We start from the raw sequence: 26,992 nt of genomic DNA on the forward strand, positions 1-26,992 counted from the left end.
CTCCGAGTCATTTTCCTTGGGAGGAAATTGAAATGTTCCATCTTGGAAAAGAAGGCAATAAAAGTTGGATTGCTGCAGATTGTTCCCTAAATGTGAATCCGATTAGAATTGGGGGCAAGCCATCGCATTGCCAGTCAGATCCATTTGAGAAAAGCCATGGGGAAGGTTTTTTATTATGGCCTGAAGCTAGGTTTTAGCCCAAAGTATTGAGCTGAAAAGGCACTAGCCGGTTTAATCTTTAGATGAAACATGAGTATTACATCTCTCATATCTAGAGATGCCAACCTGCTGATGGTCTCTCTTGTTACAAAAATACTGCAGGCAAAGTGACGTAAGACATATACACTGTAGTTATGTCCTTTGTGGATAGTTTGATTACCTTTGATTGCATGTGTAGTTTAACCTCTTGGGGCTAGGTGGGACGCTAGCGTGCCACCTGTGGTGCACTCCATCAACAGCAGGTGCATTTCAAGAGCGGCAAATTTGAATCCAAATAAATGTCAAAATTCAAATTTTTCAAAAATACAACTATGTTACACCATTTGAAAGATAAACATCTCCTTAATCTAACCACGTTTTACGATTTCAAAAAGGTTTTACGGCGAAAGCATAAATTTAGAGTATGTTAGGACAGTACATTTACAAGAGTTGTGTGTAATGTTTTGTCAAGTCAAAGACAGGGTCACCAAAACCATAAAACCAGCTAAAATGATACACTAACCTTTTACAATCTCCATCAGATGACACTCCTAGGACATTATGTTAGACAATGCATGCATTTTTAGTTCTGTCAAGTTCATATTTATATACAAAAACAGCGTTTTACTATGGCATTGATGTTGAGGAAATCGTTTCCCTCCAATAACCGGCAGTCAAGTCAGCGTCACAAATTAAATAATTAAAATTAGAAAACATTGGTAAAATATTATATTGTCATTTAAAGAATTATAGATTTACATCTTTTGAACGCAATCAACTTGCCAGATTTAAAAATAACCTTACTGGGAAATCACACTTTGCAATAATCTGAGCACTGTGCCCAGAAAAATACGCGTTGCGATACAGACTAGACGTCATGTTGGGGAGATCTAAAATCGAAAATACTATGTAAATAATCCATTACCTTTGATTCTCTTCATCAGATGTCACTTCCAGGTATCACAGGTCCATAACGAATGTAGTTTTGTTCAAAAAAGCTCATCATTTATGTCCAAAAATCTCTGTCTCGTTAGCACATGATGTAAGCCAGCCGGACTTCTCGTCATGAACGAGGGGAAAAAATATATTTCCGTTCGTTCAAACATGTCAAACGTTGTATAGCATAAATCATTAGGGCCTTTTTAACCAGAACATGAATAATATTCAAGGTGGACGAATGCATAGCCTTTTATAACGTATTGGAACGAGGACCCCCTGACCCAACATGATAGTTGTTGACTTCAAGTTGATGTCGAGTTGTTGATTTAACATTTCCATAAGTGTGCCTCGTACAACCAAAACCATGACAATCCTCAGTCCCTTGGAGATAATTCAATGTTTTCCGTTTTGTAGTAACCTGGTATATTTATGTTTACCAATAGATGGCAGTATTGACTCAAGACGGGGGTTTGGTTTGCTTCCCGCTATCCGTAGCTATTTCCTATGTCTGCCTATATAACCAGGATTAAGAAAGCTTCAGGTAGCTTAACCTGTTGGGTCTAGGGGGCAGCATTTGCACGTCTGGATAAAAAAAATGTACCCGATTTAATCTGGTTACTAATCCTACCCAGTAACTACAATATGCATATACTTATTATATATGGATAGAAAACACTCTAAAGTTTCCAAAACTGTTTGAATGGTGTCTGTGAGTATAACAGAACTCATTTGGCAGGCAAAACCCTGAGACATTTTCTGACAGGAAGTGGATACCTGATGTGTTGTATTGACTTTAAACCTATCCCATTGAAAAACACAGGGGTTTAGGAATATTTTGGCACTTCCTATTGCTTCCACTAGATGTCACCAGCCTTTACAAAGTGTTTTGAGTCTTCTGGAGGGAGATCTGACCGAACAAGAGCCATGGAACGATGATGGCCCATTAGACACCTTGCGCGCGAGTTGATGTTGGGTACCCTCGTTCCAATACGTTATAAAAGAGTATGCATTCGTCCACCTTGAATATTATTCATGTTCTGGTTAAAAAGGCCCTAATGATTTATGCTATACAACGTTTGACATGTTTGAACGAACGGAAATATATTTTTTCCCCTCGTTCATGACGAGAAGTCCGGCTGGCTTACATCATGTGCTAACGAGACGGAGATTTTTGGACATAAATGATGAGCTTTTTTGAACAAAACTACATTCGTTATGGACCTGTGATACCTGGAAGTGACATCTGATGAAGAGAATCAAAGGTAATGGATTATTTACATAGTATTTTCGATTTTAGATCTCCCCAACATGACGTCTAGTCTGTATCGCAACGCGTATTTTTCTGGGCGCAGTGCTCAGATTATTGCAAAGTGTGATTTCCCAGTAAGGTTATTTTTAAATCTGGCAAGTTGATTGCGTTCAAAAGATGTAAATCTATAATTCTTTAAATGACAATATAATATTTTACCAATGTTTTCTAATTTTAATTATTTAATTTGTGACGCTGTCTTGACTGCCGGTTATTGGAGGGAAACGATTTCCTCAACATCAATGCCATAGTAAAACGCTGTTTTTGGATATAAATATCAACTTGATAGAACTAGAAATGCATGCATTGTCTAACATAATGTCCTAGGAGTGTCATCTGATGGAGATTGTAAAAGGTTAGTGTATCATTTTAGCTGGTTTTATGGTTTTGGTGACCCTGTCTTTGACTTGACAAAACATTACACACAACTCTTGTAAATGTACTGTCCTAACATACTCTAAATTTATGCTTTCGCCGTAAAACCTTTTTGAAATCGTAAAACGTGGTTAGATTAAGGAGATGTTTATCTTTCAAATGGTGTAACATAGTTGTATTTTTGAAAAATTTGAATTTTGACATTTATTTGGATTCAAATTTGCCGCTCTTGAAATGCACCTGCTGTTGATGGAGTGCACCACGGGTGGCACGCTAGCGTCCCACCTAGCCCCAAGAGGTTAAGCCAGGTGCATTAGAGAATGTAATTCTAAGTTACAATTAAATACTAAACCGTACTTACGTCTCATGAGTCATCAACCTTAGAAGTCTCTAAGGATACTACACGTTTTGTGAGTTCAAATCACATTTTATTTGTCACGTGCGCTGAATACAACAGGTGCAGACCTTACAGTGAAATGCTTACTTACAGGCTCTAACCAATAGTGCTAAAAAGGTATTAGGTGAACAATAGGTAGGTAAAGAAATAAAACAACAGTAAAAAGACAGGCTATATACAGTAGCGAGACAATACAAGTAGCGAGGCTACATACAGACACATGTTAGTCAGGCAGATTGAGGTAGTATGTACATGTAGTATTGTTAAAGTGACTATGCACTTATGATGAACAGAGAGTAGCAGTAGCGTAAAAGACGGGTTGGCGGGTGGTGGGTGGGACACAATGCAGAAAGCCCGGTTAGCCAATGTGCGGGAGCACTGGTTGGATAGCCCAATTGAGGTATATGAACATGAATGCATAGTTAAAGTGACTATGCATACATGATAAACAGAGAGTAGCAGCAGCGTAAAAAGAGGGGTTGGGGGGGCACACAATGCAAATAGGCCGGGTAGCCATTTGATTACCTGTTCAGGAGTCTTATGGCTTGGGAGTAAAAACTGTTGCGAAGCCTTTTTGTCCTAGACTTGGCACTCCGGTACTGCTTGCCGTGCGGTAGTAGAGAGAACAGTCTATGACTGGGGTGGCTGGGGTCTTTGACAATTTTTAGGTCCTTCCTCTGACACCGCCTGATGGCAGGCAGCTTAGCCCCAGTGATGTACTGGGCCGTACACACTACCCTCTGTAGTGCCTTGTGGTCAGAGGCCGAGCAATTGCCGTACCAGGCAGTGATGCAACCAGTCAGGATGCTCTCGATGTTGCAGCTGTAGAACCTTTTGAGGATCTCAGGACCCATGCCAAATATTTTTTGTTTCCTGAGGGGGAATAGGCTTTGTCGTGCCCTGTTCACGACTGTCTTGGTGTGTTTGGAACATTCTAGTTTGTTGTTGATGTGGACACCAAGGAACTTGAAGCTCTCAACCTGCTCCACTACAGCCCCGTCGATGAGAATGGGGGCGTGCTCAGTCCTCCTTTTTCTGTAGTCCACAATAATCTCCTTAGTCTTGGTTACGCTTGAGGGATAGGTTGTTATTCTGGCACCACCCGGCCACCCGGCCAGGTCTCTGACCTCCTCCCTATAGGCTGTCTCGTCATTGTCGTTGTCAGCTGTTGTGTCGTCAGCAAACTTAATGATGGTGTTGGAGTCATGCTTGGCCATGCAGTCGTGGGTGAACAGGGAGTACAGGATGGGACTGAGCACGCACCCCTGGAGAGCTCCAGTGTTGAGCTGAAACTGGCGAGTGTAGAGAGTATAGGGATTTAACAATATCCACGTCGGCACGAACAATGTTAGGATGAAACAGTCAGAGGTCACCAAGCGCAACATAGCTTCAGCGTGTAAATCAGCTATAAAGATGTGTCGGCATCGAGTAATTGTCTCTGGCCCCCTCCCAGTTAGGGGGAGAGATGAGCTCTACAGCAGAGTCTCACAACTCAATCGCTGGTTGAAAACTGTTTTCTGCCCCTCCCAAAAGATGGAATTTGTAGATAATTGGCCCTCTTTCTGGGACTCACCCACAAACAGGACCAAGCCTGGTCTGTTGAGGAGTGACAGACTCCATCCTAGCTGGAGGAGTGCACTCATCTTATCTACAAACATAGACAGGGCTCTAACTCCCCTAGCTCCACAATGAAATAGGGTGCAGGCCATGCTGCAAGCTGTTAGCCAGCCTGCCAGCTTAGTGGAGTCTGCCACTAGCACAGTCAGTGTAGTCAGCTCAGCTATCCCCATTGAGACCGTGTCTGTACCTCGACCTAGGTTGGGCAGAACTAAACATAGCGGTGTTCGCCTTAGCAATCTAACTAGAATAAAGACCTCCTCCATTCCTGCCATTATTGAAAGAGATCGTGATACCTCACATCTCAAAATAGGGCTACTTAATGTAAGATCCCTCACTTCCAAGGCAGTTATAGTCAATGAACTAATCACTGATCATAATCTTGATGTGACTAGCCTGACTGAAACATGGCTTAAGCCTGATGAATTTACTGTGTTAAATGAGGCCTCACCTCCTGATTACACTAGTGACTATATCCCCCCCACATCCCACAAAGGTGGAGGTGTTGCTAACATTTCCGATAGCAAATTTCAATTTACAAAAACCCCCAACGTTTTCGTCTTTTGAGCTTCTAGTCATGAAATCTATGCAGCCTACTCAATCACTTTTTATAGCTACTGTTTACAGGCCTCCTGGGCCATATACAGCGTTCATCACTGAGTTCCCTGAATTCCTATCGGACCTTGAAGGCATAGCAGATAATATTCTAATTTTTTGGTGACTTTAATATTCACATGGAAAAGTCCACAGACCCACTCCAAAAGGCTTTCGGAGCCATCATCGACTCAGTGGGTTTTGTCCAACATGTCTCCGGACCTACTCACTGCCACAGTCATACTCTGGACCTAGTTTTGTCCCATGGAATAAATGTTGTGGATCTTAATGTTTTTCCTCATAATCCTGGACTATTGGACCACCATTTTATTATGTTTGCAATCGCAACAAATAATCTGCTCAGACCCCAACCAAGGAGCATCAAATGTCATGCTATAAATTCTCAGACAACCCAAAGATTCCTTGATGCCCTTCCAGACTCCCTCTGCCTACCCAAGGATGTCAGAGGTAAAAAATCAGTTAACCACCTAACTGAGGAACTCAATTTAACCTTGCGCAATACCCTAGATGCAGTCGCACCCCTAAAAACTAAAAATATTTGGCATAAGAAACTAGCTCCCTGGTATACAGAAAATACCCGAGCTCTGAAGCAAGCTTCCAGAAAATTGGAACGGAAATGGCGCCACACCAAACTGGAAGTCTTCTGACTAGCTTGGAAAGACAGTACCGAAGAGCCCTCACTGCTGCTCGATCATCCTATTTTTCCAACTTAATTGAGGAAAATAAGAACAATCCAAAATGTATTTTTGATACTGTCGCAAAGCTAACTAAAAAGCAGCATTCCCCAAGAGAGGATGGCTTTCACTTCAGCAGTAATACATTCATGAACTTCTTTGGAGGAAAAGATCATGATCATTAGAAAGCAAATTACGGACTCCTCTTTAAATCTGCGTATTCCTCCAAAGCTCAGTTGACCTGAGTCTGCACAACTCTGCCAGGACCTAGGATCAAGGGAGACAGTCAAGTGTTTTAGTACTATATCTCTTGACACAATGATGAAAATAATCATGGCCTCTAAACCTTCAAGCTGCATACTGGACCCTATTCAAACTAAACTACTGAAAGAGCTGCTTTCTGTGCTTGGCCCTCCTATGTTGAACATAATAAACGGCTCTCTATCCACCGGATGTGTACCAAACTCACTAAAAGTGGCAGTAATAAAGCCTCTCTTGAAAAAGCCAAACCTTGACCCAGAAAATATAAAAAAAACTATCGGCCTATATCGAATCTCCCATTCCTCTCAAAACATTTTGAAAAAGCTGTTAAGCAGCAACTCACTGCCTTCCTGAAGACAAACAATGTATACGAAATGCTTCAGTCTGGTTTTAGACCCCATCATAGCACTGAGACTGCACTTGTGAAGGTGGTAAATCACCTTTTAATGGCGTCAGACCGAGGCTCTGCATGTCCTTGTGCTCCTAGACCTTAGTGCTGCTTTTGATACCATCGATCACCAGTCTTTTGGAGAGATTGGAAACCCAAATTGGTCAACACGGACAAGTTCTGGCCTAGTTTAGATCTTATCTGTCGGAAAGATATCAGTTTGTCTCTGTGAATGGTTTGTCCTCTGACAAATCAACTGTACATTTCGGTGTTCCTCAAGGTTCCGTTTTAGGACCACTATTGTTTTCACTATATATTTTACCTCTTGGGGATGTCATTAGAAAACATAATGTTAACTTTCACTGCTATGCGGATGACACACAGCTAGCTGTACATTTCAATGAAACATGGTGAAGCCCCAAAATTGCCCTCGCTGGAAACCTGTGTTTCAGACATAAGGAAGTGGATGGCTGCAAACGTTCTACTTTTAAACTCGGACAAAACAGAGATGCTTGTTCTAGGTCCCAAGAAACAAAGAGATCTTCTGTTGAATCTGACAATTAATCTTGATGGTTGTACAGTCGTCTCAAATAAAACTGTGAAGGACCTCGGCGTTACTCTGGACCCTGATCTCTCTTTTGACGAATATATCAAGACTGTTTCAAGGACAGCTCCATTTACGTAACATTGCAAAAATCTGACTTTTTCTGTCCAAAAATGATGCAGAAAAATTCATCCATGCTTTGTTACTTCTAGGTTAGACTACTGCAATGCTCTACTTTCCGGCTGTCCCTAGAATTATTTCTAAGCAAACAGCTGGAGGCAGGGCTTTCTCCTATAGAGCTCCATTTTTATACAATGGTCTGCCTACCCATGTGAGAGACGCAGACTTGGTCTCAACCTTCATGTCTTTATTGAAGACTCATCTCTTCAGTAGGTCCTATGATTGAGTGTAGTCTGGCCCAGGAGTGTGAAGGTGAACGGAAAGGCACTGGAGCAACGAACCGCCCTTGCTGTCTCTGCCTGGCCGGTTCCCCTCTCTCCACTGGGATTCTCTGCCTCTAACCCTATTACAGGCGCTGAGTCACTGGCTTACTGGTGCTCTTCCATGCCGTCCCTAGGAGGGATGCGTCACTTGAGTGGGTTGAGTCACTGACATGGTCTTCCTGTCTGGGTTGGCGCCCCCCCTTAGGTTGTGCCGTGGCGGAGATCTTTGTGGGCTATACTCGGCCTTGTCTCAGGATGGTAAGTTGGTGATTGAAGATATCCCTCTAGTGGTGTGGGGGCTGTGCTTTGGCAAAGTGGGTGGGGTTATATCCTGCTTGTTTGGCCCTGTCCGGGGGTGTCATCGGATGGGGCCACAGTGTCTCCTGACCCCTCCTGTCTCAGCCTCCAGTATTTATGCTGCAGTAGTTTATGTGTCGGGGGGCTAGGGTCAGTCTGTTATATCTGGAGTATTTCTTCTGTCTTAATTAACCGGTGTCCTGTGTGAATTTAAATATGCTCTCTCTAACTCTCTCTTTCAATCTTTCTCTCTCTCGGAGGACCTGAGCCCTAGGACCATGCCTCAGGACTACCTGGCATGATGACTCCTTGTTGTCCCCAGTCCACCTGGCCGTGCTGCTGCTCCAGTTTCAATTGTTTTGCTTGCGGCTATGGAACCCTGACCTGTTCACTGTGATTACTATTATTTTACCATGCTGGTCATTTATGAACATTTGAAGATCTTGGCCATGTTCTGTTATAATCTCCACCCGGCACAGCCAGAAGAGGACTGGCCACCCCTCATAGCCTGGTTCCTCTCTAGGTTTCTTCCAAGGTTCCGGCCTTTCTAGGTAGTTTTTCCTAGCCGCCACCGTGCTTCTACACCTGCATTGCTTGCTGTTTGGGGTTTTAGGCTGGGTTTCTGTACAGCACTTTGATATATCAGCTGATGTAAGAAGGGCTATATAAATACATTTGATTTGATTTGATTTTGAGGATCAGCGTGGCAGATGTGTTGCTACCTACCCTCACCACCTGGGGGCGGTCTGTCAGGAAGTCCAGGATCCAGTTGCAGAGGGAGGTGTTTAGTCCCAGGATCCTTAGCTTAGTGATGAGCTTTGAGGGTACTATGGTGTTGAACGCTGAGCTGTAGGCAATGAATAGCATTCTCACATAAGTGTTCTTTTTGTCCAGGTGGGAAAGGGCAGTGTGGAGTGCAATAGAGATTGCATCATCTGTTGATCTGTTTGGGCGGTATGCAAATTGGAGTGGGTCTAGGGTTTCTGGGATAATGGTGTTGATGTGAGCCATTACCAACCTTTCAAAGCACTTCATGGCTATGGACGTGAGTGTGACGGGTCTGTAGTCATTTAGGCAGGTTGCCTTTGTGTTCTAGGGCACAAGGACTATGGTGGTCTGCTTGAAACATGTTGGTATTACAGACTCGATCAGAGACATGTTGAAAATGTCAGTGAAGACACCTGCCAGGTGGTCACCACATGCCCGGAGCACATGTCCTGGTAATCCGTCTGGCCCCGCAGCCTTTTGTATGTTGACCTGTTTAAAGGTCTTACTCACGTCGGCTACGGAGAGCGTGATCACACAGTCGTCCGGAACAGCTGACGCGCTCATGCATGCCTCAGTGTTGCTTGCCTCGAAGCGAGCATAGAAGTGATTTAGCTTGTCTGGTAGGCTCGTGTCACTGGGCAGCTCGCCGCTGTGCTTACCTTTGTAGTCTGTAATAGTTTGCAAGCCCTGCCACATAAGACGAGCGTCGAAGCCAGTGTAGTATGATTCAATCTTAGCCCTGTATTGACGCTTTGCCTGTTTGACAGTTCGTCGCAGGGCATAGCTGCGTTGATTGAAGTTTTTATCTTAAATAGCTGAACACCACCCACCATATCTGTTACACAGCAGGTTCGTGTTGATAGTCCAAACATTTCACCATACCAAATAAGACAAAATACAGGTAGCATAATGTACAAAACACAGGGCTATAACATTTACTTTCATGTTATAATTATTAATCAGAATATTTTCCCTGAGAGATCGACGTTGAATATCAGTCTCTGAAACTCTCCTCTGAGAGCTTGTTTAATTAGACGCTGGGGATCTGCTAGCATTTTGCCAATAATGGGAAATAATATAAGCTGTAAAAAGTTTCATGTGAAATATCTCTTCACTGTAAAAGGCCCCCAGCAAGCTACAGTATCAAACAAAAAATATGGGCCCTTTGACTATTCACACAAAGAGATAGAAGACAAGAACAGAATGCCACCACCTGGTGACTCCTGTAGACCTTTAGAAAGGTCAGCTTGTGGTAATACATTTAAAATATATACTGTAACTTAACAGTTTTTTTTCAACACAATGTAGTGTGTGTGTGTGTGCAAGCAGGAGTGCATGTGTGGATAGTGTGTTTTTATAGAACAGCCCATATTTTCTTCATAGGAGGGCCATTTTGGACCCCTCTTATCAACTTTGTGGCATTTAAGACCCTATGAAATGATTCAAAATCCATGCCACTCACCCGTTCATTCACTCTTATTCTTCTGTATATGGCATTTGGCAGTTAGAAGTGTGTGAGAGCTTATCAAGCCTATACTTCCTTGCCACAAGCTTTGGGTAGATTTATCTCGCTCTTGATAACCAAAGCACTTTCATAGAAAAGCTGATACTGTGACTGAATTAAATAAACACAATATAGTAGTTTGCGATGCCATCATAATACGTTTCACAGATATAATGCTTCAGTCTAAAAGTCGTCAGCCTACAGATTTTTTGCGAAGCGAAATGCAAGCCATGAACACACAATGACGCAGCATTAAAAGTGGGTTCATTTGAATAAGGCCAGATGGGTTACCCTGGTGCCCGTAGCCATGGTGATATGTCATGACGACTAAAGTACACACAATGTGGTCTCATGAGATTGCAATAGGACCTCATTAGATTATCAAATACACACAATACATAACGAACACACACATCAGTATTGACTTCCAGGATACTGGAATTGGTCTATAAAAAAAAAAAAAATCCTGTAAAAAGCTGTGTCAAGTACAATTGGTGACTTTTAACATGATGTAAGCTATTTGACACTGACACAGCCCATGTAAAACTCACTGTCACTGAAATGTTACCAATGGCCATAATCATGCAAAACACACTGGGTGATACCCATATGAAAAAAGTATACTATGCTATACTATGCTCTAAATGCTGTAGTATTACCATATTTATATACTATAGTATTCACTGTAGTGTTTTTACGGACATTACTGTAGTATACTGTAGTAAAGTGTATTATAGTATAAATACTGTAGTATTACTATAGTACAAACTATAGTATATACTATAATAATTACTGGTGTGTTTTTGCAACAGTGTTTTTACAACAGTGTTTTTTCTTTTACTATCTTTGACATAGAAGTGGGGGGTTTCTCCTTGAGGAAACCTACTAGGCACATACTAAGAGGAAATTATCCATAACCTGTAGGAATGTATGACTGGAGTCTGACCAGATAGTTCAGCACTTCTGCTTTTTTCTATAACCTGTAGGAAACACAATATGTGGTCTATACTATACATGTAGGTTTTTCACTCATGGCTGCATATGGGGGATGGGAATAGGTGCAGCATATGCAAATTAGATAATGTAGTATTACTATAGTTTAAAAAACTACACAATCAAGGGATACTACAGAGTGTAGTATAGAATTCTACAGTGTACTACAGTTTACTACAGAATACTATAGAATTCTATAGTACGTACTATAGTATTAAATAGTAAACTGTTGTATTTTTTTAATGTGGGTAGGGGTGGGGAGGTCATATAGACACAATGTTTGTGTGTGTGTGTGTGTGTGTGTGTGTGTGTGTATTCCCCAAACACCCTTTTTAAATGGCCTTGGGCATTAGCTAAAAACAAACTCTCTTTCCTCTCTCTCGCTCTCTCTGTGAAACTCTTATCAGCATTTCTTATCACCCAACCCCACTACCCCCATAGTGCCAACAAACCGGCTGTTGGTCTCAATACTGAGCCACTTAATAGGAAGTTACTGATCTAATGTCACTTCCTGGTGGTCACTAGGTTACAAGAGGGGTAGGATGGGCACTAGGACACTTCTTCTTCTTCTTATTATTATTCAACGTAAGGTGTTCTTAGGCAGGAGAGAGCCACACTGATCAACATTGCACTGATGCGTAGCCTTTACCAATAACATTATGTCGCAGAGTATTTTCAACAACACCCGCACCTATGAGGTCAGTTCTATGTGTGTACAGCAGCCTCACTACCTGTGAAACACACAATAGTGTTGTACTGAATGATCCACATATAGAAATAGCTAGGCCTACATTTGGCAAATTGATGAGATTTGTAACAGCTGATAGATATGAAGTTCACAAGGCATTAGACACACATCAGAAAGTGCAAACAGTGCCCAAGGCCAAGCAAACAGCTTTTAGCTGATTTCAATGGACCATTACTGTTAAATCATTAACTTAATTAACTGCTATAATTTTAACTGCTATTGCCAACATTAAATAAGACCTGCCCATTCATCACTGTTATGGGGGGTGAGCTCTGCATATTTTAATATCATATAAGACTACCATATGTCACACAACCATCTATCCCTCCCTGTCTCTTTTCAGTCTCCAACTGAATGGCATTCAACAGGTCAATACACATTTTTGGCATATAGTTAAAAGGAAAATCCATTTTAGACTCACACAGCACACCCACACACACAGTTTAAACCAATAGCCATAATTACATTCTTAATTCTTTGACATCCCTCATTCTCTTGTGTTAGTGGAGTACTTACTAAAACAAAACGCATTTTATTTTCAATAACTGCATTTCCAAAGTTGATCTTATAAATTATATACATGCAAATATTGTTCAATGATTTACATTTATCCATGGAAATGCGATGGGAAGCCTTTGAAACTCGCGCAACATGTGTGCAAACCTGCTTTGTGCGTCTTTGTAAATAGCCATATTCCTGTCATAACAACAACTACTGAACTCCTACAACTTTCTACTGTTGTTGTTGTCAATACGTGACTTATAAACGTGTAAAAACATTTTTCTATTCTTCTACTATTTGGCAGAGATGGAGAAAGACTTTACCTGTCGCGCTAACTGAAGGTGTGGACACCCTTTCGCTGTAGTATCAACAATTCACAGATAAAAGCTCAAACCATCCGAAAAGTGAAGGTAGCATATTCTGTTCATATTTGACTATGATATTTCCTTTCTTTGTAGTGTTTGTTGCCGTCTGTCGTTGTGAAGGAAAAGTCCCCCGTGACTGCTATGTCCCATGTCTCTGGCAAAGCACGGATATTTGAATGTTTGATGTTAGTCTAAGCAGGGCCTGGACTTGGGCTGCCTAGAGTTTGCATGGCGTTAATGAGCGATCATGTGAGTTCGAAGTCGCTACTGCACATAAACATTTACATAAGGTCCTATTAGGCGCTAAAAGAGTGTGCATTTTTTTTTGTTCAATCTCATTTATGCACAGATAGACAATTGACACCTTTTACATGACAGTGACACAGCCATCCCCTGTCACCTGTGACTTAAAACCTGTTCCAGCACACATACATCTCACCGACGTCGGCCTGACAGCTGTATCTCGTCAGTTGATCGTGTTTCATTTAGAACGTCGGCGAGAGGGCGGCTGTGAGTGTAGTTGGTCGAAATGCATGCTTTCTGCACTGTCACATTGCCGCTCACAGAGTCCACCGTAGATCGTGTAGACGTCGAAATTGGGACGAGTGTCACAATCTTGTATAGCGCTTTCTCTCAATGCATAATCATTCTTCACCTGCGGGGGGCACGTTTAAAATATTTTAGGAATAGCCTACCCATGGACAGTAAAACATTTTCGTGTCATGGTTGGCAAACATTTTTATCAGAAGTTTGTGTCTGTGATTGGTCCGATCCGGACCAACCAAGATATGGTCTTATTTGGGGGCAGGGCTCAATAGAATAATAGCCAGTGTGTAGAATAATACTCAACCATGCAAAGGAGAATATTAAATGTTTCTACCTTTGTGAACCTATTCAGGACACATCACCATAAAGAGAATGTCATGCATAATTATGCATTTATGTGTAGTACAGATCAGGGACTCATGATGTCATTCTGTTGCAGTTATTCTGTAAATGTTTCAGTGATTATTCCATAATCTACTGTGTTTGTAAAATTAAACTACCTTGCGAAAGTATTCACCCCCTTGGCATTTTTCCTATTTTGTTTTCTTACAACCTGGAATTAAAATCGATTTTTGGTGGGTTTGTATCATATGATTTACACATGTCTACCACTTTGAAGATGCACAATATTTTTTGTGAAACAAGCAAGAACTAAGACAAAAAAACAGAAAACTTGAGTGTGCATAAATATTAACCCCCCCAAAGTCAATACTTTGTAGAGCCACATTTTGCAGCAATTACAGCTGCAAGTTTCTTGGGGTATGTCTCTATAAGCTTGGCACATCTAGCCACTGGGATTTTTGCCCATTCTTCAAGGCAAAACTGCTCCAAAACCATAGAAATACAAAACAAGAACATTACCCAAAAACACCGGAACACATAAATCAAACACCCCTCTTACATAAATACATATCCCATAAACCCCGAACCACATAAAACAAATACCCCCTGCCACGTCCTGACCAAACTATAATAACCAATAACCCCTTATACTGGTCAGGACGTGACAACAACTTTGTCCCTGATCTGTTTGGAGAGGTCCTTGGTCTACATGATGCCGCTTGCTTGGTGATGCCCCTTGCTTAGTGGTGTTACAGGCTCTGGGGCCTCTCAGAACAGGTGTATATATACTGAGATCATGTGACAGATCATGTGACACTTAAATAAAGTCCACCTGTGTGCAATCTAACTAATGATGTCACTTCTGAAGGTAGTAATTGGTTGTACCAGATCTTATTTAGGGGCTTCATAGCCAAGGGGTGAATTCATACACACCACTTTTCCATTTGTATTTTTTTATTTTTTTAAAGTTATTTATTTTATTTCACTTCACCAATTTGGACTATTTTCTGTATGTCCGTTACTTGAAATCCAAATAATAATCAATTTAAATTACTGTTTGTAATGCAACAAAATAGGAAAAGTGCCAAGTGGGATGAATACTTTGGCAAGGCACTGTAGCACTACCAAAATGGATTAATTTAAGACAATGTAAAAATGTCAATATTGATTATTTCATTGATGACTTGATATCTATAAACTGGCAAAGATTCCAACTAATCCCAACAGTCCAAAATACATGGGATTATTTTATTTTACTTTCTTCTTGTAATAAAATTTGTAACTGAAGGTAGTAAACTTCCAGTGGATGTGCGAGTAAGTGAAAATGTTGTTACTCTTGTAGCTAGACTAGTACTTTTGTAGGTAGTTTTTTCAAGTCTATTTAGCTGACGTGGGCCAGTATTGTAGGTTATTTCTCAGCTCTTGATAAGCTTTGGTCCACCTCAAAATAGTGTATAAATACCATAAAATTATAGGCCTACTGATGCTGACATGGATCTCCATGCTTTCCTATGGCTCTGTAACATTCTATTTTAATGTTTGTCTCCAGATGCTGTTTACATTGTGACACAATTGACTTTACCTGCCTTGTAGTGTTGATCCTTAAGTTAACCAAGGGTAGAAGGCTAATTTAGCACAATCAACTGCCAGCTATATTGGATAACATGATTGTATATTTAATTATTATTGAATTAATTTGATGTTTTATTTTTGCAGTTTGGATGAAAAAAAGGAATCGATGTGGGCTCAACATATAGAAATGAGAGGCCAAAGAGTTTATGCACCATATTGCAGAGGTGGAGAGAAACAATATCAGAGAGAATCTGAAAAACACCAAATTTCTCTCCATCATGTCAGATGGCGCCACAGACAGTTCTGTGAAAGAGGAGGAGTTAGTTTATGTCAGATTCTGTCATAAGGGCAAGATCGAGTCGAAGTTTGTTGGCATCAAGTCAGTGGAAAAGGCAGACACGGCACACATAAGCAACGCCATCAGTGCCATCATGGAGTGAGTGTGTGATGAGTGGGGGAGCAAGTTGGTCGCTCTGGGAACAGATGGAGCTGCTGTGATGACCGGAGCCAAGAATGGTGTGGAAGGGGGATAGGGCCTACATCATCGGCATCCACTGTATGGCATACCGCCTTGAAATGACCTTTTCTGATGCCATCCAGTCCAACGTGATGTTTCAGAAAGTAGAAGACCTCAGTGGGCTCTACACCTTCTACCACACCAGTCCACTGAGCAGGGCAAACCTGGTAAACAGCTTCCAAGCTCTTGGGCACACACCACTGGTGCCCACCAGATTTGGCGGGCTCCGATGGGTAGGACACCTATTGCGTGCACTGGACCACTTCCTGCAAAGTTACCAGGGGCTTGTCCAGCACCTGGAACAGGTAGTGGCTCTAGATTGCTATGCTAAGTACTCTAAAAGTCATCATCACTATGTAATCTCCAGTAAATAACAACAAACACGGTTACAATTGGTAACTGATCAAATGTGTCATATCTAATTATTTTTTTTTGGACAGCAATTAATTGTCTATTTGTATGTCTTTGTTCTTTATGTATTTCAGATTCAATCTGCTGATGCCCACCATCACCATAGCAAAAGCCCACAGCTTCCTTGTGCTCATCACAGAAAGTACAAAACCGGGTATGTTTATTTAAGCTGCAATAAGAAATACTTACCTTAAGAGAATTAAGAGAAAGGATTACGCCAATAAAAGAGGGAGAGAGAGTGTGAGTGAGAGTGCGTTGTAAAGGAAAATTCTGAAAGGATGGTCAAGTTAGCCTTTTATTATCAGAGAAGGCCCCATGATGAAGGCCACAATGGCCAACAGATATGAGGGAATTTCGCTGACCAGAGGTGACAGTAAGACCCTCGTCACCTCACACCTCACAAAATGCTTGACAGGCTAGTCGAGAGTCCAGGACGCCAGTGTAGGGGTCCTGTGTGCCACCAAGCTGGTCAGCTTCACCAACTGGGGATGGGGATGCAGCAGCAGGTTACTTTATGTTTTGTATTACAGGGCAGTCAGGTTAGGTTCAGGTTCATGATCATATTTTTATAATTTCAGAATTAAAACAGCATGACGCTTGTTGTAATGTATACAATTATTCTAGATTTTGGTGATACTGAACTGGAAACCCTGGTGGACCACTTCAAGCATGTCTTGGAGACCTCTGGCATCCATGTTGAAAGGATCCCTGACCAGTGGACTGTCCTGAAGGTGCTGATGTACCAAGAGCCCCAGTCCCTGCAGAAGATGTTCTGGTTCCGTGTCAACAGGAGCCATCAGCATTCCTGCCCTGATTTGCTGGCATTGGTTGACCTGGTCTTGTCCTTCCCTGCCTCCACAGCTGAATGTGAAAGAGGTTTTAATACCATGAAACGGGTAAATACTGATTGTCGGTCTAACCTAAAGTCTGATACACTGTCAGATCTCCTTATGGTCCAGCTGTTCACTCCAGAGATCAGGGAGTATGATCCGATAAAATCTGTAATGCTGTGGCAACAGGACTCTGTCAGGAGCAGGAGGCCAGACTTTATGGACCGTGCAAAGAGGGTGATTGTGGTAGAGAGTGAGGAGTCTGATGTGGAGGTTTAAGTTGATTAAAATGTACATTTAATAGCAAAAACGTCAGAAGTTTGAGTTCAATACTTCTTCAGTTGTATTCAGGCTGGGAAATTAATTCTAGCCACAGCCAGAATTAACCAGCATCTGATAAGTCTCTATTTTACTGTATTTTATATGGGTATTTCTTCTCAAAGTAAAGGATTTGTAGACTTGCTTCCCCTGTTCCCCTTTGTATCAGGAGAGCACCAGTTCTATGTCCACTGCACTTCTCATAATTGTATCTTACCATTGTTGTTGCCCTGTTTTGACTTCTATGTACTCTTACTCATTGTATTTGATATGTTTTGTATATTTCATTGTGTGCCCACTGTTTGGCATTTTTGCAATTTGTACAGCACTTTTGGTCAACTACGGTGGTTTTTAAATGTGCTCTACAAATACACTTGATTTGATTAATAAAATAATTTTGTTTCAAATTTTGCTATGACCTCTAATTTGCGTTTGTTTTCAACATAATACCTAATTATCTCAATGAAATGAATGTACAGTTGAAGTCAGAAGTTTACATACACTTAGGTTGGAGTCATTAAAACTCGTTTTTCAACCACCACAAATTTCTTGTTAACAAAATATAGTTTTGGCAAGTCAGTTTGGACATCTACTTGGTGTATGACAAGTAATTTTCCCAACAATTGTTTGCAGACAGATTATTTGACTTATAATTCACTGCATCACAATTCCAGTGGGTCAGAAGTTTACATACACTAAGTTGACTGTGCCTTTAAAAAGCTTGAAAAATTCCAGAAAATGATGTTATGGCTGTAGAAGCTTCTGATAGGCATCATTGACATAATTTGAGTCAATTGGAGGTGTACCTGTGGATGTATTTCAAGGCCTACCTTCAAACTCAGTGCCTCTTTGCTTGACATCATGGGAAAATCAAAAGAAATCAGCAAAGACCTCACAAAAACAATTGTAGACCTCCACAAGTCTGGTTCATCCTTGGGAGCAATTCCCAAACGCCTGAATGTACCACATTCATCTGTACAAATGATAGTACGCAAGTATAAACACCATGGAACACGCATCCATCATACCGCTCAGGAAGGAGACGTGTTCTGTCTCCTAAAGATGAACGTACTTTGGTGCAAAAAGTGCAAATCAATCCCAGAACAACAGCAAAGGACCTTGTGAAGATGCTGGAGGAAACAGGTAAAAAGGTATCTATATCCACAGTAAAACGAGTCCTATTTTGACATAACCTGAAAGGTCGCTCAGCAAGGAAGAAGCCACTGCTCCAAAACCACCGCAAAAAAGCCAGACTACGATTTGCAACTGCACATGGGGACAAAGATCCCATTTTGTGGAGAAATGTCCTCTGGTCTGATGAAACAAAAATAGAACTGTTTGGCTATAATGACCATTGTTATGTTTGGGGGAAAAAGGGGGAAGCTTGCAAGCCGAAGAGCACCATCCCAAAAGTGAAGCACGGGGGTGGCAGCATCATGTTGTGGGGGTGCTTTGCTGCAGGAGGGACTAGTGCACTTCACAAAATAGATGGCATCATGAGGCAGGAAAATTATGTGGATATATTGAAGCAACATCTCAAAACATCAGTCAGGAAGTTTAAGCTTGGTCGCAAATGTGTCTTCCAAATGGACAATGACCCCAAGCATACTTCCAAAGTTGTGGCAAAATGGCTTAAGGACAACAAAGTCAATGTATTGGAGTGGCCATCACAAAGCCCTGACCCCAATCCCATATAAAATGTGTGGGCAGAACTGAAAAAGCGTGTGGGAGCAAGGAGGTCTACAAACCTGACTCAGTTACACCAGCTCTGTCAGGAGGAATTGGCCAAAATTCACCCAACTTATTGTGGGAAGCTTGTGGAAGGCTACCCGACACATTTGACCCAAGTTAAACAATTTAACCTTTTGGGGCTAGGGGGCAGTATTTTCACGGCTGGATAAAAAAACGTACCCGATTTAATCTGGTTACTAATCCTACCCAGTAACTAGAATATGCATATACTTATTATATATGGATAGAAAACACCCTAAAGTTTCTTTAGCCTGTTAAACTGTCTTCTGTCGTTCTTCGTTTTTGTTGTTTTTGGTGTTCACTTTATTTAATAAATTAATCAAGATGAGCATCCACATTCCTGCTGCGTTTTGGTCGTCTCTACCCAACGACACCCGTGACAGCAGGTACTTTCCCGAAACGGATGACACAAACAGCTGGATTCGTTATCCCTTTCATGCCCTGCCTCCAGTCCACTTACCGATATCTGAATAAGAGAGCCTCATCAAAATTGCAACAAGCGGTTCTGTGAAAATGGAATTTAATCAGAAGCTGCTGCCAGATTTCTGGATTGGGCTGCGCTCAGAGTATCCTGCCTTGTCAAATCACCCTTTGCAACGACGTACCTATGTGAGAGTGGATTCTCGGCCCTCACTAGCATGAAAACTAAATGCAGGCACACTCTTTCCAATACAATCCAACATTGCAGAGTTATGTGCATCCTTTCAAGCACACCCTTCTCATTAACCTGTGGTGAGTTATTCACAATTTTCGATTAACAAACAATGTTTTATATGTAAGATGGCTAAATAAAGAGCAACATTTTTGATTATTATTACATTATTATTTGTGCCCTGGTCCTATAAGAGCTTTTTGTTACTTCCCACGAGCCTGGGTGTTACAAAAACTCACACTCATTCTTATGTTTAATAAATGTAGCTTATAGTGTGTGTGTGGCAGGCTTACAACGATGGCAAAAAAACTATATTTGAGAGTGCGCTGACCCGGGTGCTAGAGGAGGTACGCAGCTGGAGGTTGAATGTTTGGAGGGGTACGGGTAGTGTCCGAAATGAACTTTTTGGCTCACCTACCAAGGGGACTGGTAGATGACAAAAATCCAACAGCCAAGCATATTTTTTACCGCCCAACATAAGAAATTGCCTTTTTGTGTCACATATACAGCTGAAGTCGGAAGTTTACATACACCTTAGCCAAATACATTTAAACTCAGTTTTTCACAATTCCTGACATTGAATCTGAGTAAAAATGCCCTGTCTTATGTCAGTTAGGATGACCACTTTTTTTTTAAGAATGTGAAATGTCAGAATAAAAGTAGAGAGAATGATTTATTTCAGCTTTTATTTCTTTCATCACATTCCCAGTGGGTCAGAAGTTTACATACACTGAATTTGTATTTGGTAGCACTGCCTTTAAGCCATTTTGCCACAACTTTGGAAGTATGCTTGGAGTGATTGTCCATTTGGAAGACCCATTTGCGACTAAGCTTTAATTTTCCCAATTCATGATGCCATCTATTTTGTGAAATGCACCAGTCCCTCCTGCAGCAAAGCATCCCCACAGCATGATGATGACAGCCCTGTGCTTCACGGTTGGGATGGTGTTCTTTGGCTTCCAAGCCTCCCCTTTTTCCTCCAAATATAGCGATGTTCATTATGACCAAACAGTTATTTTTTTTCCATCAGACCAGAGGACATTTCCCCAAAAATACGGTCTTTGTCCCCATGTGCAGTTGCACACCGTAGTCTGGCTTTTTTTATGGTGGTTTTGGAGCAGTGGCTTCTTTCTTGCTGAGCGGCCTTTCAGGTTATGTCGAAATAGGACTAGTTTTACTGTGGATATAGATACTTTTTCACAAGGTCCTTTGCTGTTGTTCTGGGATTGATTTGCATTTTTCGCACCAAAGTACATTCATCTCTAGGATACAGAATGGGTCTCCTTCCTGAGCGGTATGATGGGTGCGTGGTCCAATGGTGTTTACATTTGCGTACTATTGCTTTTACAGATGGACGTGGTACCTTCAGGTGTTTGGAAATTGCTCCCAAGGATGAACCAGACTTGTGGAGGTCTACAATTGTTTTTGTGAGGTCTTTGCTGATTTCTTTTGATTTTCCCATGATGTCAAGCAAAGAGGCACTGAGATTGAAGGTAGGCCTCGAAATACATCCACAGGTACACCTCCAATTGACTCAAATGATGTCACTGATGGCTATCAGGAGCTTCTACAGCCATGACATCATTTTCTGGAATTTTCCAAGCTGTTTAACCTGTTGGGGCTACAGGTTAGCAATGAACCCCGAGCCGGGATTGCTAACAAGGCTGGAAATTCAAAACATCAAAAATCTAATAATTTCAATTTCTCAAACAATCAACTATTTTACACAATTTAAATGATAAACATCTTCTTAATCTAACCACATTGTTCGATTTTCAAAGAGGCTTTACGGCAAAAGCATAAAGTTAGATTATGTTAGGACAGTACATAACCACAAAAGTACAAACATCCATTTTCAATTCAAGGTCAGGCGTCACCAAAAGCAGAAACCAGCTTGAATTATGCACTAACTTTTGTCAATCTCCATCAGATGACACTCCTAGGACATTATGTTATACAATACATGCATTTTTTGTTCCATCAAGTTCATATTTATATCCAAAAACAGCATTTTACAGTAGCGTGAAATTCAGATTTTTTTCTTCTCTGAAATGCTTCCGGTGAACATAACAAAATTACTATTCGACAACATTGGTAAATTATAATATTGTCATTCAAAGAATAATATATTATCATCTCGTAATTGCTACCAAATGGCCAGATCTCAAAATAACTTTACTGGGAAATCACATTTTGCAATAAACGGGGTGCTATGCTAAGAACAACAGGCTATGCTATACAGTTAGCATCATCTAAAATCGATAATAACATTGTAAATATCCCCTTACCTTTGATTATCTCCATCAGAAGACAGGCATCCCAGGTCCGGAAGGCATCCCAGGTCCGGAACAAATGTGGTTTCTTTTGACAAAGTTCATAATTTATGTCCAAATAACACCAAGTACTTAGCGTTCATTATGCTCCCACAAAACGTGGTTGGGGGACTGTAAAATCACGCCGAAAAGCTAAAAAAACCTAGTAAATAATCTATTTATGTTCGTTCAAACATGTCAAATGTTGTTTAGCATTAATCTTTTGGTCCATTTTTAACGTTAAACATCAGTAATATTTTCACACAACCTATCCTATGTCGAGATAAACAATGAAGACAAAACTCACGTTTCTCAGATTTATGCGCAGGCGCAAAAAAATGAAGTGATGACTTGTCAACTTCCTTGGATTCTAATTTGCTCTCTGTTTATCATAGACGCTTCAAACAACTTTATAAAGATCGTTGACATCTAGTGGAAGCCGTAGGTGTTGCGAAATGAATCCTTTCTCACTATGGTATCTATAAAACAATGACACTAAATAGTACAGTCACAAAATTCACATTTTTTTGGATCTATTTTTCACAGGTTTTTGCCTGCAATATGAGTTTTGTTATACTTACAGACACCATTCAAACTGTTTTAGAAAATTCAGAGTGTTTTCTATCCGAATGTGTTAATAATATGCATATCCTAGCTTCTGAGTTGGTGTAGGAGGCAGTTAAAAATGGGCACATATTTTTTTCAAAATGTCTCAATACTGCCCCCGAGCCCCAACAGGTTTTTAAAGGCACAGTCAACTTAGTGTATGTAAACTTCTGACCCACTGGAAATGTGATACTGTGAATTATAAGTGAAATAATCTGTCTGTAAACAATTGTTGGAAAAATTACTTGTTTCATGCACAAAGTAGATGTCCTAACTGACTTGCCAAAACTATAGTTTGTTAACAAGAAATTTGTGGAGTGGTTGAAAAACAAGATTTAATGACTCCAACCTAAGTGTATGTAAACTTCTGACTTCAACTGTATATATAAACATGAATTCATATACACATACATATACATACATACAAATACTCATAATATAAAATATATTTCCTGCAAACCCTACCACCCCTCCCCTAGTTGGAGTAAACTAACAAACAATAACACTTAGGCTTATACTTCCAGCTTATACGTACTACAGTGGGGGAAAAAAGTATTTGATCCCCTGCTGATTTTGTACGTTTGCACACTTACAAAGAAATGATCAGTCTATAATTTCAATGGTCGGTTTATTTGAACAGTGAGACAGAATAACAACAAAAAAATCCAGAAAAACGCCTGTCAAAAATGTTACAAAATGATTAGCATTTTAATGAGGGAAATAAGTATTTGACCCCTCTGCAAAACATGACTTAGTACTTGGTGGCAAAACCCTTGTTGGCAATCACAGAGGTCAGACATTTCTTGTAGTTGGCCACCAGGTTTGCACACATCTCAGGAGGGATTTTGTCCCACTCCTCTTTGCAGATCTTCTCCAAGTCATTAAGGTTTCGAGGCTGACGTTTGGCAACTCCAACCTTCAGCTCCCGCCACAGATTTTCTATGGGATTAAGGTCTGGAGACTGGCAAGGCCACTCCAGGACCTTAATGTGCTTCTTCTTGAGCCACTCCTTTGTTGCCTTGGCCGTGTGTTTTGGGTCATTGTCATGCTGGAATACCCATCCACGACCCATTTTCAATGCCCTGGCTGAGGGAAGGAGGTTCTCATCCAAGATTTGACAGTACATGGCCCCGTCCATTGTCCCTTTGATGCGGTGAAGTTGTCCTGTCCCCTTAGCAGAAAAACACCCCCAAAGCATAATGTTTCCACCTCCATGTTTGACGGTGGAGATGGTGTTCTTGGGGTCATAGGCAGCATTCCTCCTCCTCCAAACACGGCGAGTTGAGTAGATGTCAAAGAGCTCCATTTTGCTCTCATCTGACCACAACTCTTTCACCAGTTGTCCTCTGAGTCATTCAGATGTTCATTGGCAAACTTCAGACGGGCATGTATATGTATTCTTGAGCAGGGGGACCTTGCGGGCGCTGCAGGATTTCAGTCCTTCATGGCGTAGTGTGTTACCAATTGTTTTCTTGGTGACTATGGTACCAGCTGCTTTGAGATCATTGACAAGATCCTCCTGTGTAGTTCTGGGCTGATTCCTCACCATTCTCATGATCATTGTGTCTCCACGAGGTGAGATCTTGCATGGAGCCCCAGGCCGAGGGATATTGACAGTTCTTTTGTGTTTTTTCCATTTGCGAATAATCGCACCAAATATTGTCACCTTCTCACCAAGCTGCTTGGCGATGGTCTTGTAGCCCATTCCAGCCTTGTGCAGGTTTACAATCTTGTCCCTGACATCCTTAGAGAGCTCTTTGGTTTGGCCATGGTGGAGAGTTTGGAATCTGATTGATTGATTGCTTCTGTGGACAGGTGTCTTTTTTACAGGTAACAAGCTGCGGTTAGGAGCACTCCCTTTAAGAGTGTGCTCCTAATCTCAGCTTGTTACCTGTATAAAAGACACCTGGGAGCCAGAAATCTTTCTCATTGAGAGGGGACAAATACTTATTTCCCTCATTAAAATGCAAATCAATTTATTACATTTTTGACATGCGTTTTTCTGGATTTTTTTGTTGTTATTCTGTCTCTCACTGTTCAAATAAACCTACCATTAAAATTATAGACTGGTCCTTTCTTTGTCATTGGGCAAACGTACAAAATCAGCAGGGGATCAAATACTTTTTTCCCCCACTGTATATACATTTTACGGACACAGTATATTTTACATTTGTTATCTTGATGTTATTAGTCCCACCCTTCAGCTCCATTCAACCCTCCCATCTATCTTGAAACACCTTCCATATTGGATTTCTATTTGCCATATATTTTTCAACTGTGCTGCTTCACAAAAGTTCTGAACCTTTCTATTCTCATAGTTTCTACAGGTTGTAAATTAAAGATAAACATTTTTGATGAAAGTATTATTATATTATTGATCGACTGACTAGGACTTTTCAAATCACCCATTATTGCTATCTGCAGCATTATCTCCAGGTAAATGTTGCAAATCTTCAGCCATTCCTGGACCTGTGACCAAAAACGAGCTATGTATGGACAGTACCCAAATAAATGATCTACTGACTCTGCCTCCCCACAGCAAAATCTGCAGAGCTGGGAAGGTTGTATCCCCATATACATAACATTCTATCGGTTGCAAGAATTTTGTACAATAATTTTAATTTAAAAAAATCAAAGTTTTGAATCCGGTGTTGTATTGCGTGTCAATTCATAAACCAAGTGCCATGGAATCGGTACATTGAAAATCTCTTCCCAACTATTTTGCAGTCTATATGGCACAGCTGTAAATTTTTGGTCCTTAATATGAAGCTGCTATATATTTTAATTATCACAATTTTCTTCAACCAATGTTGGACTTTAATGCAGGGCCGACAGACAAGTTCCTTACTTTTCCCCCTTCCACTTGCCTCTTCCATTTTTGCGGTAATGCTGCAATTAGTTGGTTGTAATTTTGGGTAGAGCAGACATTTCCATATATTTGAGATAGCTGCATGTGTGACATAACTCCACCAGTCCTATTTATGATATAATTTACAAAGATTTTATTTATTTCAAGATTAAGGGTTTACAGGGTAGCCTTCATTAGGTCTGAATGCCTTATATGGAATACAGTACAACAAAAGGAGTCTGTGTTGAAAACATGCCCACGTCAGGGGAGACATCTGCTAGGCTGCTCAGTCCTGGCCCTGGGGGTCTGCCATCCTGTGGGTTGTTACCCTGGCTAACAAACCCCAAAACCAATAATGAATGTTTCACTAAGATTCTCAAGCTGAGTGGGGTGTGTTGGTTTGGAATGCTGCAGGGCGGTGGATCCCTAGGGACAGGATGGGGCTCTCCAGCTATATTGTGTGCAAGTAAAAAGAGCTCTACAGGACTATTAGGCCTAAGATATGAATTATACTGAACAAAATATAAATGCAACATGCAACAATTTCAAAGATTTTCCTGAGTCCAAGGGAAAGGTGGGATGAAAATTGTTTTGGGAGAGAGTTGAGTTATATACCAGACTGGTGGAGGTTGGGTGTTACGCCCTGGCCATAGAGAGGGTTTTATTCTCTATTTTGGTTAGGCCAGGGTGTGACTAGGGTGGGCATTCTATGTCCTTTTTTCTATGTTTTGTATTTCTTTGTTTTGGCCGGGTATGGTTCTCAATCAGGGACAGCTGTATATCATTGTCTCTGATTGGGAGCCATATTTAGGCAGCCTGTTTTCCTTTGGGTTTTGTGGGTGGTTACTTTCTGTTTAGTTCATGTTCCTGACAGAACTGTTTGGCTGTCGTTCTTGTTTTGTTGAAAGTGTTCTATTAAAAGTTAATGATGAGCACTCACCACGCTGCGCCTTGGTCTACTCCCTGCAGCAGCCGTTACATTGGGAATGCAGGTGGCTTGGGCTGGCTGGGCAGTCTGGCTGTAATTTGACATGGAGGATGTCTTAATAAAGACAATCAAAAGTCTTTGTATTTTGTTAAGAGTTGTTTATTTGATAGGCTATTGGTTAAATGTTCCACACAATATTGATTATTTAATTACATTTGATCTAGTTCAGTCTCATCAATCACTTAAACATTTTTAATAATGATCTCTTACTTAGCTTGATGACTGTGGGTTTGTTTGCTTCTAAATAGACACATTGAATTGTGTAGAAATGCAGGAAATGTGCTTTAGATGGCCAAAAAATGTCCCCCCCTATTCCAACTAAACTACTGAATGAGCTTCTTCCTGTGCTTGTTGAACATAAT

At 40.9% G+C, this 26,992-nt stretch overlaps 1 protein-coding gene across 8 annotated transcripts in view; it reads right to left on the reverse strand.

Moving 5' to 3' along the window:
* LOC106577443 (uncharacterized) overlaps window positions 1-13,648 on the reverse strand; it is a 34,290-nt gene extending 20,642 nt beyond the window's left edge. For 2 of the 8 annotated variants that reach the window (XM_014155421.2, XM_014155418.2), the window contains exon 1: window positions 12,895-13,335. The gene's annotated coding sequence lies outside the window, so the exon portion shown is untranslated. Of the gene's footprint in view, window positions 1-12,894; window positions 13,337-13,368 lie in introns of those variants that run through there. The other 6 variants (XM_045701272.1, XM_045701271.1, XM_045701270.1 and 3 more) reach the window with 6 other exon arrangements.
* Between the last annotated feature and the right edge of the window lie 13,344 nt (window positions 13,649-26,992).

Source organism: Salmo salar, chromosome ssa18 (genome assembly GCF_905237065.1).
Source record: "Salmo salar chromosome ssa18, Ssal_v3.1, whole genome shotgun sequence".
Classification (NCBI taxonomy): domain Eukaryota; kingdom Metazoa; phylum Chordata; class Actinopteri; order Salmoniformes; family Salmonidae; genus Salmo; species Salmo salar.